Below are 13,862 nucleotides of genomic sequence, written 5' to 3'. Positions count from 1 at the left end.
TGGTAAATATTTTTAAGACAGGCTACAAAAAAAAAAAAGAGCAAAAAAGAAAATATGCAGAACAGACATGCATACATGGGAGCTGCCTTCATGTTACCTGGGATTTTGTTCACATTATGTGGGAAATCTAATACATGAAAGAATTTAACAACAGAGCAGGCAAAATAATTTTTTGCCTGTAATTTCTTTGAAGCGATGTAAGCAGAAACATAAAGAGCAATGATCTAACTGCAATTACACATGTCTATATAGACTACATAATATGACACTTTTGATGGGAAATGTAATACATTTAGAGTGAATTACCATGTGAAGATCAGCTGGAGTCAGTCAGCAGGTTATTTAAAGTAAAACTCCAGCCAACAGCTAAGAACACAATTGAAATACATACATACAGTACATACTGTACATTCATACATAAGAGCTATTTTGCCATCAAAAGAAAATTCTGTCAAGCCAGTCTTAAGATTTACACAGCCTGATTGGACACTTCAACCAGCCTGGTATCCCTACTTATCCCAGCCTTTGATTGGACAGTGAAGGGGCAGAAACTGATTAAAGTAGAATTCCAGCTTTATCCTAACTACTCTTCCCCTTGAGAAGGTTAGGGTTAATCTGAATTCCACTTTGATATTGTAAATTTGTTACATTTGGTGTAAATGGGTGAGTATGCAAATAAATTTAAATACGTCTGAAAAAAAGCAGCCAAGAAAATTGTCGCTGGTCCAATAAGATTAAAGGTTAGTAGGAGTCCAGTAATTCTATAAAGGTTCTGAATGTCCTTTTTACAATGTTGGACTTAGGTGCAGTTATATTTGGCCATTAGAATAGTGTCTATTATTTATTCAATTCAGGAGCAAAATGTTAATGAATTTCTATGAGAAGAATGAACAAAATGAATGGGCTTTTACTGATTTTTTCACTGTGGAAGCAAGGACTAAAATCTTCCTTTGTAAAAAATAAGACAAATATTTTTATGATTGTCTACAGAATGGTCAAGTGTCAGTTTTTTCAAATTGTGTGAAAATATAACTTCATCTATGGTTAGAATAAAACCACAAAGATCCTATATGCCTTTCCCCCTTATGGCTAAATTCAACAGTTTCTCCATATCTTTGTATTCTCATGAAAATCTATAAGTGTAGTTTGCATCTAGGTTTGGAGCTTCCTATGTCCACAAAATCATCTTTGGTAAGCTTTATAGGCAATTGAATAAAGAAGGTACTGTAAGGGAACATTGGTGTTCTAAGAGGGGAGCCATTACTCTAAGCAAGGCTTGTGAGCAGCATGTGTTTGATTGTTGTAAAGAAGAGAGAAAACTGCCTATCTATGGGCAGTCTTTGGGGCAGGAGTTCCTATTTTTGTTTCTTTTGGACACGGATATTTAATTTCCGCACTGTAAGGTGTATACAACACAGTCCCAAGTGCTTATTAGGTTGAGAAAATATTAAAAAAGCTTGACTTATTAAAGTTTGTAGTCCTAAAGATTTTAATGTGCACAAAGTTATGATTTCCAACTCTTGCATTTGGGTAACACACAGTTGCCTTTGAACGTCAGTATTCATTTTGCTTCCCAGTATAAGTAAACTCAATACATACTGTTCTCATATTTTATGTGTTTTTTTCTGGATGTTGTTTATATGAAATCTGTGATTTTGATTTATAGCACTCATTGAAATATGTAAAGGTTTCTATCCATAGCTAGCAACACATCAGATAATAGTGGATCTTGACAAGATGACTGTGCTATGAAAAAGGGGCAGATGTTAAAGACAGTGCTGGGGGATAACATTAACAAAGTGGGGTTTCTTCCTAGTGGAAGGATAACAGTGTTTTATTTAAAATCAGGGTTACAATTTGCAAGATGCAAACATCAATGACACAAAGTAATTACTAAATGTTTTAAAGCCTTTGAAATTCATATATGTAATGATTGGCATGGTAATGTAATATTACTTTTCAGCTGGGTAAGACTTTCAAAATAATAAACATGCCCACTTTCTGTAATACATTTTTAATAATTAAGTACTTTCCTTTATAGTGCGCAGCCTTTTATTTACTTTTTGTTGCTTTATAGGGACCTTTTTTGAAGTATTGCACCCACTTATGCAAATATCGCTAATTTACCTAGAGCTGTATTAGGATGTGCATTCCTTTACTTATTTTATGCAAGACCCTTTGGCACTTGTACTACCTCCATAGTGAATATTCTAAGCAATATAGAACAAAAGCATTTACTGTATTTTCTGGCGTATAAGACTACTTTTGAACCTCAAAAAAATCCCCCAAAAATGGGGGGTCGTCTTATACGCTGAGTATAATATCTCCAAGGTAACCTAAGTATAAGTATTACCAGTAGATGTAATCTCTCAAGACGCTGGCTGTGTGGGAATCCTGTACCGGTATACCGTATGTACCGTAGCTTCAGCTACATACAGTGTACCGCGCTGAGCCAATCAGGGAGAGCGATGTATTCTATTATTGAATGCAAAGCCTGCTCGGATTGGCGGAGTAACATCAGCCCGCCTCTCTGACTCTGCCAATCCGAGCAGGCTTTGCATTCAATAATATAATACATCGCTCACTGTGATTGGCTCAGCACAGTACACTGTATGTAGCCAAAGCTACGGTACATACGGTATACCGGTACAGGATTCCTGCACAGCCAGCATCTTGAGATTACATCTACTGGTAATACTTAGGGTACCATGGAGATATTATGAGAGATTACATGTATTACAATACTGGGGTACCTTGGAGATCTATGAGAAATCTGATGTTTTTCAATGGTGTTGCCTAGCTTTGGAAGGGGGTAGTCTTATACGGCGAGTATAGCCCAAAATCGATGTTTTAACTTGAAAATTAGGGGGGTCGTCTTATACGCCCAGTCGTCTTATACGCCGAAAAATACGGATAATTACAAATGGGCATTCTTGTCAAACCAATCTATTAACATTTTACGAGGAGGTGAGCTGTGAGCTAGATAGGGGGAGACCAGTGGATGTGGTGTACTTGGATTTCGCTAAGGCGTTTGATACAGTTCCCCACAAGCGCTTAATTTATAAAATAAGATCTGCAGGTATCGACAGCAGGGTTTGCTCTTGGATACGGAATTGGCTTAAAGGGCGTGTCCAAAGAGTGGTAATAAACAGCGCATACTCAGACTGGTCTGAGGTAGTAAGCGGGGTGCCCCAGGGCTCAGTCCTGGGACCAACCTTGTTCAATTTATTCATAAACAACATTGAGGTCGGGATCAGTAGTTCGATATCAGTTTTTGCAGATGACACAAAATTGGCCAGAGCAATAACTGCACAGCATGAAGCAGATATCCTACAGAATGACCTGGACAAAATTACAGAGTGGGCACGGACATGGCAAATGAGGTTTAACGCGGAGAAGTGTAAGGTTTTGCACTTGGGGACTAAAAACATAAAAGCACAATACACGTTAGGAGGGGAACCCTTGGGGGAATCAAAAATGGAGAAGGATCTGGGAGTCTTGGTTGATGATAGATTATGCAACAGCATGCAATGTCAAGCGGCAGCTGCCAAAGCCAGCAGAATATTGGCATGCATAAAGAAAGGGATGTATTCCAGAGATAAGACTATAATCCTTCCACTTTATAAAACTCTGGTCCGACCGCATCTGGAGTGTTCTGTCCAGTTCTGGTCACCAGTCCTCAGGAGGGATGTGTTGGAGCTGGAGAGAGTCCAAAGAAGGGCAACTAAACTAATTAGGGGATTGGAGGACCTTGACTATGAAGAGCGTCTACAATCGCTCGATTTATTCTCCCTGGAGAAGAGACGTCTGAGGGGGGACATGATAGCAATTTATAAATATCTTAATGGGGATCCCAGCTTAGAAAAAAAGCTGTTCATTCGAAGGGATTGCATGAGGACTCGAGGGCATACAATGCGATTAGAGGAGAAGCGTTTTAACCTCAGGCAACGTGGGGGGTTCTTTACTGTTAGGGCTACAAGATTGTGGAATTATCTACCACAAGAGGTGGTTTCTGCGGGTAGTATGGTGGCTTTCAAAAGACTCTTAGACTTACATCTCAAGGATCAGAACATTCAGGGGTATGTGAGATGATTACAGCCACACACACCTACACGGGTTGAACTGGATGGACTGTTGTCTTTGTTCAACCTCACCTACTATGTAACTATGTAACTATGTAATATGGTAATATGGGAGTGGCTTTCTTTTGTAGTTTTGTTTCATCTGTTATTTGATTTTATAAATAGGCTTTGTAAAGTACAGTATGGTAACATTCCATGCCTCTTAGTATGTTATAATATGAAAATAAAAATAAAAAGATATGTAAGCTCTTTCGTAGATCCTTTTCCTATTTGATCACAAATCTATCAATGTTTGAGCAAAAACACAAGGTTTGGTAACCCCTTCCCTTCTACAGTCCAAAATTCGGACTTTGTCACTACAGTATTGATAGCTGAACTCTAGGCTGACGAACACAACCAGAGTAATAGTAATGCAGTGGTTTAGGATTCTTTTTCCCTAACTGCTCTGTAGCATATATAATACTTCTAAGGAATAATATGTCTGTTGTGTTGTCTATCTTCCTGCTTTGTGGACCATTGATTAAAAATCAACTCTTCTGTCATTAAACCACCTTTTACTGAGTTGGGCTTCTGTAAAGACAAGATAGTCAATTGCTTAGGGTGGTGGGGCATCTACGGGCAGCACCCAGCTAATTGAACTTATTGTAAGACATTATTATTATTATTATTATAATAAAAAAGTCCTAGTGTGCTGCCCAGCCCACCACTGCAATGTGACTGGGTCCTCAGTAACACATATTACCAACTTATACAACATTAAGTATACAAATACTATTAATTATGACTGAGATTACACTAATCCTAACTAACATTATTTAAACAAATATATGTATTATTCCTTGTATTACATAGATCTTGTCTATTTTTGACTTCCCATGACATTCTATACCAGATACCTTATGTCCTCCTCCAACTAGCTACATGCTACACCAGAAATATCTGACATTTTACTGCCTCAGCTCAGATGAAGAACTTCATCAATAATCACCTGATAAAGGCCATTCACACATATTAATATTATGATTAATCATAAAACCAAATATATTTTGCAAGCTTGCTGTGAATATGATATAATTCCAATAAGTGCCTAATTATGAATTTGGAATAATTATCTAACATCCTCATTGGTGTTATCCCAGATAATGTATTTTGTGTTGTGTTTTAAAAATGCTTTGTGTATGTGCAGTTCACCCACTCTGAGTCTATACAACTAGAAGAAATCTGCTAGAAAGTTTGCCCTGCTACTCTAGTCATTGGTTTTGGCTAATGCAAAATGGTCAGATTGTCTATTTAAGCTACTCTTTCATAAACATTTGAATACCTTGTATTGCTGTGTGTCTTATCTTCCTATTGGCCAACCAATCGACTGATGTAGAAGGGGGCTGCAAGGGGTTGCTTAGGGGTTCAATAATTATAAATCTGTCCACATTTCTATCACACTTAAAAAAAGGAAGACAGGCACACGACCGTTTCCTGAGAGGGACTGCCAATGCAGGTGCTTTCCTAGTTGTTATAATTACCCACTGGCTTAAATACTGTCTGTCAATGACACGTGTCAAGTGTAAAGAGAAAAATTGTTAGTTTCTAACATTTGATAAATGTAGGGCTATGGCACGATTGATATTCAGGGTCTCTAAAATACAGCAAGTTGCATATCTAATAATAGCTTAGTAAAATGGACTGGTAGAATGATATTGCATATGTGATGATTTATTTGAACAGATACCTGAACGCCCGTCAACTCTTTCATTCCAACAAAAAGTGTATTGAAATCCAAAATGTTTCTTCTACTTTGGATAGAGTGTGGAATGGTAAAACCCCCTGTCAGTTTTTTCAACTGTACCCAAATCAAAAGGATTTCCCTTCACTTCCTGTCCTGTGAGTACAACAGAAAGTAAGAAGAAATCTCTCCTAAGCAAGGTCAATCCTCTCCTTGACATTTGTCACTATCCCCATTGGAAGATTTTCCCTCACCTCCTGCTCTGATGCCAACTGACATTTTTTGGAAGATTTTCCCTCACCTCCTGCTCTGATGCCAACTGACATTTTTTGGAAGATTTTCCCTCACCTCCTGCTCTGATGCCAACTGACATTTTTTGGAAGATTTTCCCTCACCTCCTGCTCTGATGCCAACTGACATTTTTGGATTTCCTGTCATTTTCAGTTCCAGCCACAATGGTTAGCAGATCAAATAAAAGGGTTGAATCCACCTAACAGAGACACATACATCAGAAAAAAATCAGGAATTCTAATCCCTCAACACTCCTTTCCAAAGCTGACAAAAAAACATTGGTTTAAGATTCACTTTAAACATAGATATTAGTCTGATATTTTAAAAAAAATGTCATTTTTTTCTGCTTTCATTATTTTCTATCTGAATACTATTCACTGTGTGTTCTCATTTTAACAGTTAAGGGGATGAAAATATAGTAAAGGATCAATTGATTTTCTTTCAAAAATGATATCCTAAATTATGTTCAGTATCGTTTTTGGCAAACAGCACATAGCATGGCATTGCTAAACAGTACCAGAAACTTTTATGAATTGATCTGATGCTATCTGTCAGAGAATGGGATTCTGTGTTTAATTTTGCAGCCAGCAATAACTGTTAAGGGAGTTGTAAAGCCAAAGTAAATACTTCTGTGAAAGTATATTTTTATTCTACGCAGCACATTTTCCCTCTCATTATGAGAACCTTTACTACTTGCTTTTCAAATTATGGGAAAAAAAGTTTTAGATTTGGCTTCTAAAACCCCTGACCTGGTATTGATTTGTATAAGAATGATCATTGTGTAATATGTACTGAATTCTGCCAAGGAGCACTCGGAGGGGTTTGAAAAGGAAAGGCTTGTCATGTACTGTATGTAATCAGGGTTACAAGGACCACTAACATGTGCTAACAGTTTAGCTGTTTAAAGCAAATAATTGACAAAATAACACGATTCTGCCCACATGGTTTCGTCACATTCATGGATATAAAATTAAGTGATTTAAGGGTGCTTTTGCATACAGCTCTGCATTCAACATGAATAATTTGATGACCACACATGTCTAGATTTCACAAGTATGCAGGGAAAGCAGGCAAAAGGGTATACATTCTGCAGTGATAGTGGTAATAGGCACTGTGGGCACCTTATATTTTTGAGAGATAAAATGTCAAGAGAAGTGGTTGCTTCACTTAGAATTTATATTTATTGAGCCACTGACCCTGTTCAGAGTCTGGGGAAATACAAAAAAGGGGAAGAGGGGGATAAGTGTTTGGAATATGATATAGGTCTCGTCCCTAAAACACAAGAACGAAAAAAGCAAGTTCCCCACTAGGTGGAACTATAACGACCTACAGTAGAAGTAAAAAAATAGATACATAAGGGTAATGTAAAAAATACACATTAATGTGTATTTTTTACATTACCCTTATATACCTATTTTTTGACTTCTACTGTAGGTGGTTATAGTCCCACCTAGTGAGGAACTTGCTTTTTTCATTATAGTGTCTGGGAAAAGGGACAGGGGTGCTTGGGGAAGACAGTCACAATTCAGCAGAAAGGGCAAAAGAACAGCTCCAGTGATAAGGTAATCCCAACCATCAAAATAAGGTGCAGCAAGGATCCACAGTCCAGGCAACTGTAATGTATAGAGAGAAATAGCCGCACTCCAACTTGAAGGTGAAAAATATCAAATCTGTTTTATTCGTATCCAAAAGATAAAATCAATTCAAAGTGTATCCATAGTACAGTCAGAGACAAGAGATGAACGCATAGTAGTTGACGCGTTTCACGGATAAATGTCCGCTTAGTCGTAACCATGTTACGACTAAGCGGACGTTTATCCGTGAAACGCGTCAACTACTATGCGTTCATCTCTTGTTTCTGACTGTATTATGGATACACTTTGAATTGATTTTATCTTTTGGATACGAATAAAACAGATTTGATATTTTTCACCTTCAAGTTGGAGTGCGGCTATTTCTCTCTATACATTACAGTTGCTTGGGGAAGAGACTGGACACATAGTGAGTGTTTCTTTTGGACATCTATTTATATGGAGCCTAAGATGTCCTTACATCAAACTACAATGTATTGCTAAGTATGCTGTGGTGGTAAAAACTATGTAAAAACATTGTTTTAGGTATTTTGGATCATATTGGATATGGATATCCACAAAACACCACTTGGCCATCCAACATCTGGACAGTAGGTGAAGGGATCTAATGGAGGCTAATAAGGCTCTAATAAGGTTCTAATGGAGCTCTGGTTAAAATTAAAAACAAATCAGAGGTTATAAACTGCCATTCTATGCAAAACAAAAATAAATGTTTGAAATACTCAGGTTGATTCTTCACACTGGATTGGGTGAGAATGCTGTCTGAAGTAGTATTTTCTAAGCTCAAAATGAAACACGATCCTCGCCTTGGCTTACCAACTACCTTCTGCAATAAAGGTACTGAGATAAGGTATAGACGTGCAAAATATGTATTCTTTTAATCTTTCCTCGGTTTCCACAGTGAAAGAAATTCTGAGGGTAGGGGTAATAATGAGGCAGGAGATTTGCAGCACTAATTGGTAGAACTTTCATAGGCTACCTTGTATACCCCATAAGAAGAACCCTTTTTTTAAATGGTACATGTCTGGTGTAAAGAGGAAACTACAAAATCACAATGTTCGCTTGTGCTTTGGTAACAGCTTGTAAAGTCATTGTTAGGCTCTCCTTCCTTTATTGCAAGAGAGGCCAAAAATAATACAACCGTACCTCAGTAGAGAAGGGTTAGAATTTCAGGACAACATTTAGCATTTACCATATTTTAATCTGGCAAACATTTACTTTTATTAATCACAGTTTTGATTAATTGGAATAAAATTCTAATAGATTAACTTGTTACACAGGTTATTGAAAACGGGTATTAAAACTCCTGATTGTGAAACGTTATATAATGTGCAACTTTCTGGAAAATTTACTATTGTAAGGAAAAGAAATAGGTCAATAAGCTTTATAAATTACTTTTAACATATATTTCTTGTAATACCATGTTTTATTGTATCTGTACAGGTTTTTTAAGAGTATGTTGTTCATGTTTCTATTTACAATGCAAACATGCTTTTTGTTCCCTTTTCATGGCAGACCTGCCAGAAAGCTTGAACTACAAAAATCTATGTGATATCTTGTGTCTATTAGTTTATCACAGAAATCTAAGGTGCAGGTGTTTGCTGATATTAGGGACCCCATTAAACTTGAAAATGTTAACTATTTTATCCACGTATGTATCCAATGCCTGTAATTTAAAATGCTTTGTATATGTTTGTATATGTTTTGGGATTGAAAAGGCATTGTTTTGGGATCTGTAAAGATGTACTATGTTTTATACTTTGTTATTGTTAGTTTTTTCAATAAATATATAAAAAAAAAAACTTGAACATTTTAAAGAAACAGAAATTAAAGCATGCACTTAGTGTTAAAATGCAGACATTACTATTTTTTGTTTGGTTTTTCCTGTTGTCTTAAAACTTAAACAATAACAAAACACACTAAAAATATGAAAAAAAAATGAATAAAATGGACAAAAAGGTTAAACAACGTTTACCTGTCTTTTGTGGTACTTATGTTTTTTTTTTATCACATCATGTGTGATAATGATCGATATTTATGATCATTCATTCTATTATGAAATAACAACCTCCCTCTTTAGAGTATTTTTTTCATTCTGTTTAGGTAATTTACATATGCATATGAAAAAAATAGGTCCAAATATAACACTGAAATACATAAAAAAATAGGAACACAAACATGTGCCAAGTGCTAAAAGTGCAAAAGCTGCTATTTTCCCTCCATTTGTCCCTATTTCCTAAGACGCCTCAAATAACAAAATGAAAAATGTCAAAAACATAAGAAAAAGGACAAAGAAAAACAAAAGAATAACTTTCTCACTTGGGGAGGGGGGGTTGGTACTTACATAATCATATTGTGTAAATACCCAAAAACATTTGTTGTTTTTGTTAGCAAATAGGAAAACATGTAAGTCAAAGAGCAACCTGTAGGAACAGTAAACTATTTTTTGATCACAGATTCATTATTTTTTGGTATAATTTACTGTTATATATTAGGAAAAACAAAAATAACAACAGTTAAAAATAACAACAGTTAAATAAACCATTTAAAATTTTTGAGTTGCCATTTTTACTCAAAACTTTCAAAACAACAAACTACACCCATAAACAAACTAAAGAATACTCAGAACATGAACAAAAGACACTGGAAGCCAGTCGAAGCCCTTTTAAAACCTAAAATTCAGCCCTAAATTGTACTTCTACTTCCACTTCCGCTGCCAAAACAGAACAACACCTAATTTATATTTGTTACACGTTCCCATTCACATTTCATAACTTAAACCTAGAAATAATAAAAATTTTGCTGCTTGCATTTTGCTTGCTATTTTTTGAAAACTACAAAACTGATATTTTCCTCTGCTATTTAGAGGGGGGCAGAGGAACTAATGTTTACCATCCAAAGGAACACCGAGAAAGGTAGGAAATATTTTTTTAGATATGATGTGTGACTGGGAACACATAACTAACTTATTATGGATTTTTCTCAAATTTGACTGCAAAAGTGGAAATTTCCCTTGCCCTAACTTGTTCTTCCCAAATAACGTCAGTGCATTTTCCAATCTACTAAATTTGGCTAAAAATGTAGCCAATCTTATAGAAATTTGGATACTGTAAAATCAGTAAAGTTTGCTCATGCCTACCGCTGCCTTGATCAAGCTGTACTGAATCGATTGTATTGGGGGAAAGTCAGGTCTTTGTATAGTGTCCGACAGTGGAATCTAGAATAAACTAGCTGAAAGATTTGACAGGCAAAACAGTTCACATGTAGGTATTTTCATCTGTGTCTTATGCAGTTTGCCTACACTTACATTTTAAGTTTAAATAGTTTAAAACAATGTCACAGCTAATGTTATGTGCATCCTAGTTGCCCAACTGTTGTAAGGATTTTTTTTAATTCATTTTACTTTTAATACTTAAAGCATAACTCCACTTTTGTTGAGAAAAAAACATTCCCCCCTGGGCGATCTATGTATAAGTGTATATTGATTGGTTTGCACAAAAGTCATCGCATCTACAAACTAGGGGATAGATTTATGGCATTTTTATATATTTTATTTTTTATTACTAGTAATGGCAGCAATCAGCGATTTTTAGCGGGACTGAGACATTGCGGCAGACAGATTGAACACCTAACTGACACTTTTGAGGGGACCAGTGACATTACTACAGTAATCAGTGCTAAAATATGCACTGTTACTGTACTAATGACACTGGCAGGGAAGGGGTTAATACCAGGGACGATCAAAGGGTTAAGTGTGTCCCTAGGGGATGCTTTCTAACTGTGTGGGGGATGGACTCACTAGATGAACACAGAGATCCGTGTTCTTGAATAGCAGGAACACAAGAATAATGTGATATTATGCAATAATGTGTGTTGAGATAAGGCAAAGCATTTATTTTGAATGGGCTGTCAATGCACCGGCCCCCTTGTTTTTCTAGCACACCATAATGCAAAGATGGTTCACACCTGTGCATTGTGGTCTGCTATGGTGACTTGGAGTGTCATTCAAAAGTTTTGGTACTACAACAAACTTTTTCATGGTTTGTGCGTGTTGCAGTAATACAGGATAAAATTTGAGTTTTACTACATGTTTCAGAAACACAAAGGGGTTGATTTGCCAAAACTGGAGAGTGCAAAATCTAGTGCAGCTGTGTATGGTAGCCAATCAGCTTCTAAATTCAGCTTGCTCAATTAAGCTTCGACAAAAAAAAAAAAAAAACTTGAAGCTGATTGGTTTCTATGTAGAGCTGCACTGGATTTTGCACTCTCCAGTTTTAGTAAATTAAACACAAAGGTGTCAGTTTGGATTTAACGTAAAATACTATTATTGCAAAGAATATTGTATTGTGTCCACTGTGTTGGGTTAATACATGTAAGAAAAGCAATCACTATTTAAACAGACTTTTCAAAAATGTTGCATTCCTCGTTTTAGTTTACTATAATAATGGCAAGGGAAATATGGCTACCTTTAATACCAATCTTTACATTCTCTTGGCAGTTAATAGTTTGTCCTGACAGCTGTCACACTCAACGTTTGCTGGACAGCTTGGCTCTGCAGGTAAATAAATTCATGTGAAAAATTAGGTACATCTCTATTGTTGACTTTTTTTTTGTATACATCCGGTGTCTTCAAACTATGGCCCTCCAGTTGTTCAGGAACTACAATTCCCATCATGCCTGGTCATGTCTGTGAATGTTAGAGTTTTACAATGCTTCATGGGACATGTAGTTCTGCAACAGCTGGAGGGCCGTAGTTTGAGGATCCTTGGTATACATGAACACAAGCAAACATTAGATCTTTATTTGGACAGTGTTTGCAGATAAAGGTGATCGACTTCAAAAAGATCACAAGAAAAATGTTGTATTCAACAAAAATGTCAATAAATGTAATAGTGTACTGTGGAAAAAGTATTTACACCCTTAGCTTTGGAAGCTGGGTTTGGCCTCTTTAGCAGAAATAATTTTGATAGGCATTTGTATAATTGCCTTGGAGATCAACATTAACATTTTTGACCATTTCTTAATAAAAATTCCTTTATCTGCAAAATGTTTGTGGGTTTCTTTGCATGATCCGCTTGTTTCTAAATCCCCCTACAATATTTTAATAGAAACCAAATCAGGGCTTTGACTAGGGCTGTCCCATACCTTCTTTCTAAGCCATTTCATAGTGGCTTCACATTCTCATCAAGCACATTTTGACATTGTACAGAATGCGTGGTTGGCCTTATGACTGCAAAACAGGCACTGAAGCAGCAAAGCAACCCAAAACTATAACATTTCCACCACCATGCTTCACAGTTGTATTTAGGTTTGTCTCCTGATATGCTGTTTTTGGTTTGTCTACTGTTACTGTGACCAAACAACTTGAACTTTTATTAATAATCAGTCTTTAGCCTATTTTTCTTCAAAGAGTGGTCTTTACCCATATGTTTAATATGTGCTGTAATCTTGCACTAGTATTTTTATTTGTTTTTTTGTTTTGTTTTTTGGGGGGGGGCAGAAAAGTTTTTTTTTTTTTCAGCTGTTTGAAGCTTATGCTACTTTTCAATTATTTTCCTTACTGTGGAATGATTGATTTCAAGACATTTGGCAATCTTTTCAAATCCTTTGCCAGGCAATAGGTATCCACATTTTTTTTTTTTTTTTAGAAGGACCTAGGGAAGTTGTATTGATCTTGGCATGATGACATCACACGTGTCAATAGGAAACAATAGGAAACAGGAAGTTTAAATAAATTCCACTTGCATACTTCCTAAAGAGTTTCTTATTATTGGCACCTAAAATGTAGTAAATGTAAAATGTAAAATAGTAAATGTAGGGGTGTAATTATTGTTTTTTTCCATATGACAAATCTAAATTTTTGTTCATTTAGATTGTGAAAATGAATACAGGTGTCAATTTTTTGTGGCACTTGTTTAAGTATATCACCTTTATCTGCAGGCACTGTTTGAGTAAAGATCTAATGGTTGCCTTTTCAAATATGTTCATTGTTTCACATGACTGTATGAAGATATTATTATACATAAAATAATGTAAAATTGAATAAAGAAATTCATAGATACATAATATTATCATTAATCAAATAAAGTTATGAGACTACAAACTTTTTTTTTCCAAAAGTGGCTTACTGCCACATTTAACATTTTATTAGTTAAAATAGCCTGTAAAAATCACTCA

Source organism: Pelophylax lessonae (assembly GCF_965119305.1).
Source record: "Pelophylax lessonae genome assembly, chromosome: 9".
NCBI classification, from domain to species: domain Eukaryota; kingdom Metazoa; phylum Chordata; class Amphibia; order Anura; family Ranidae; genus Pelophylax; species Pelophylax lessonae.
Note: the sequence above shows the minus strand (reverse complement) of the source record.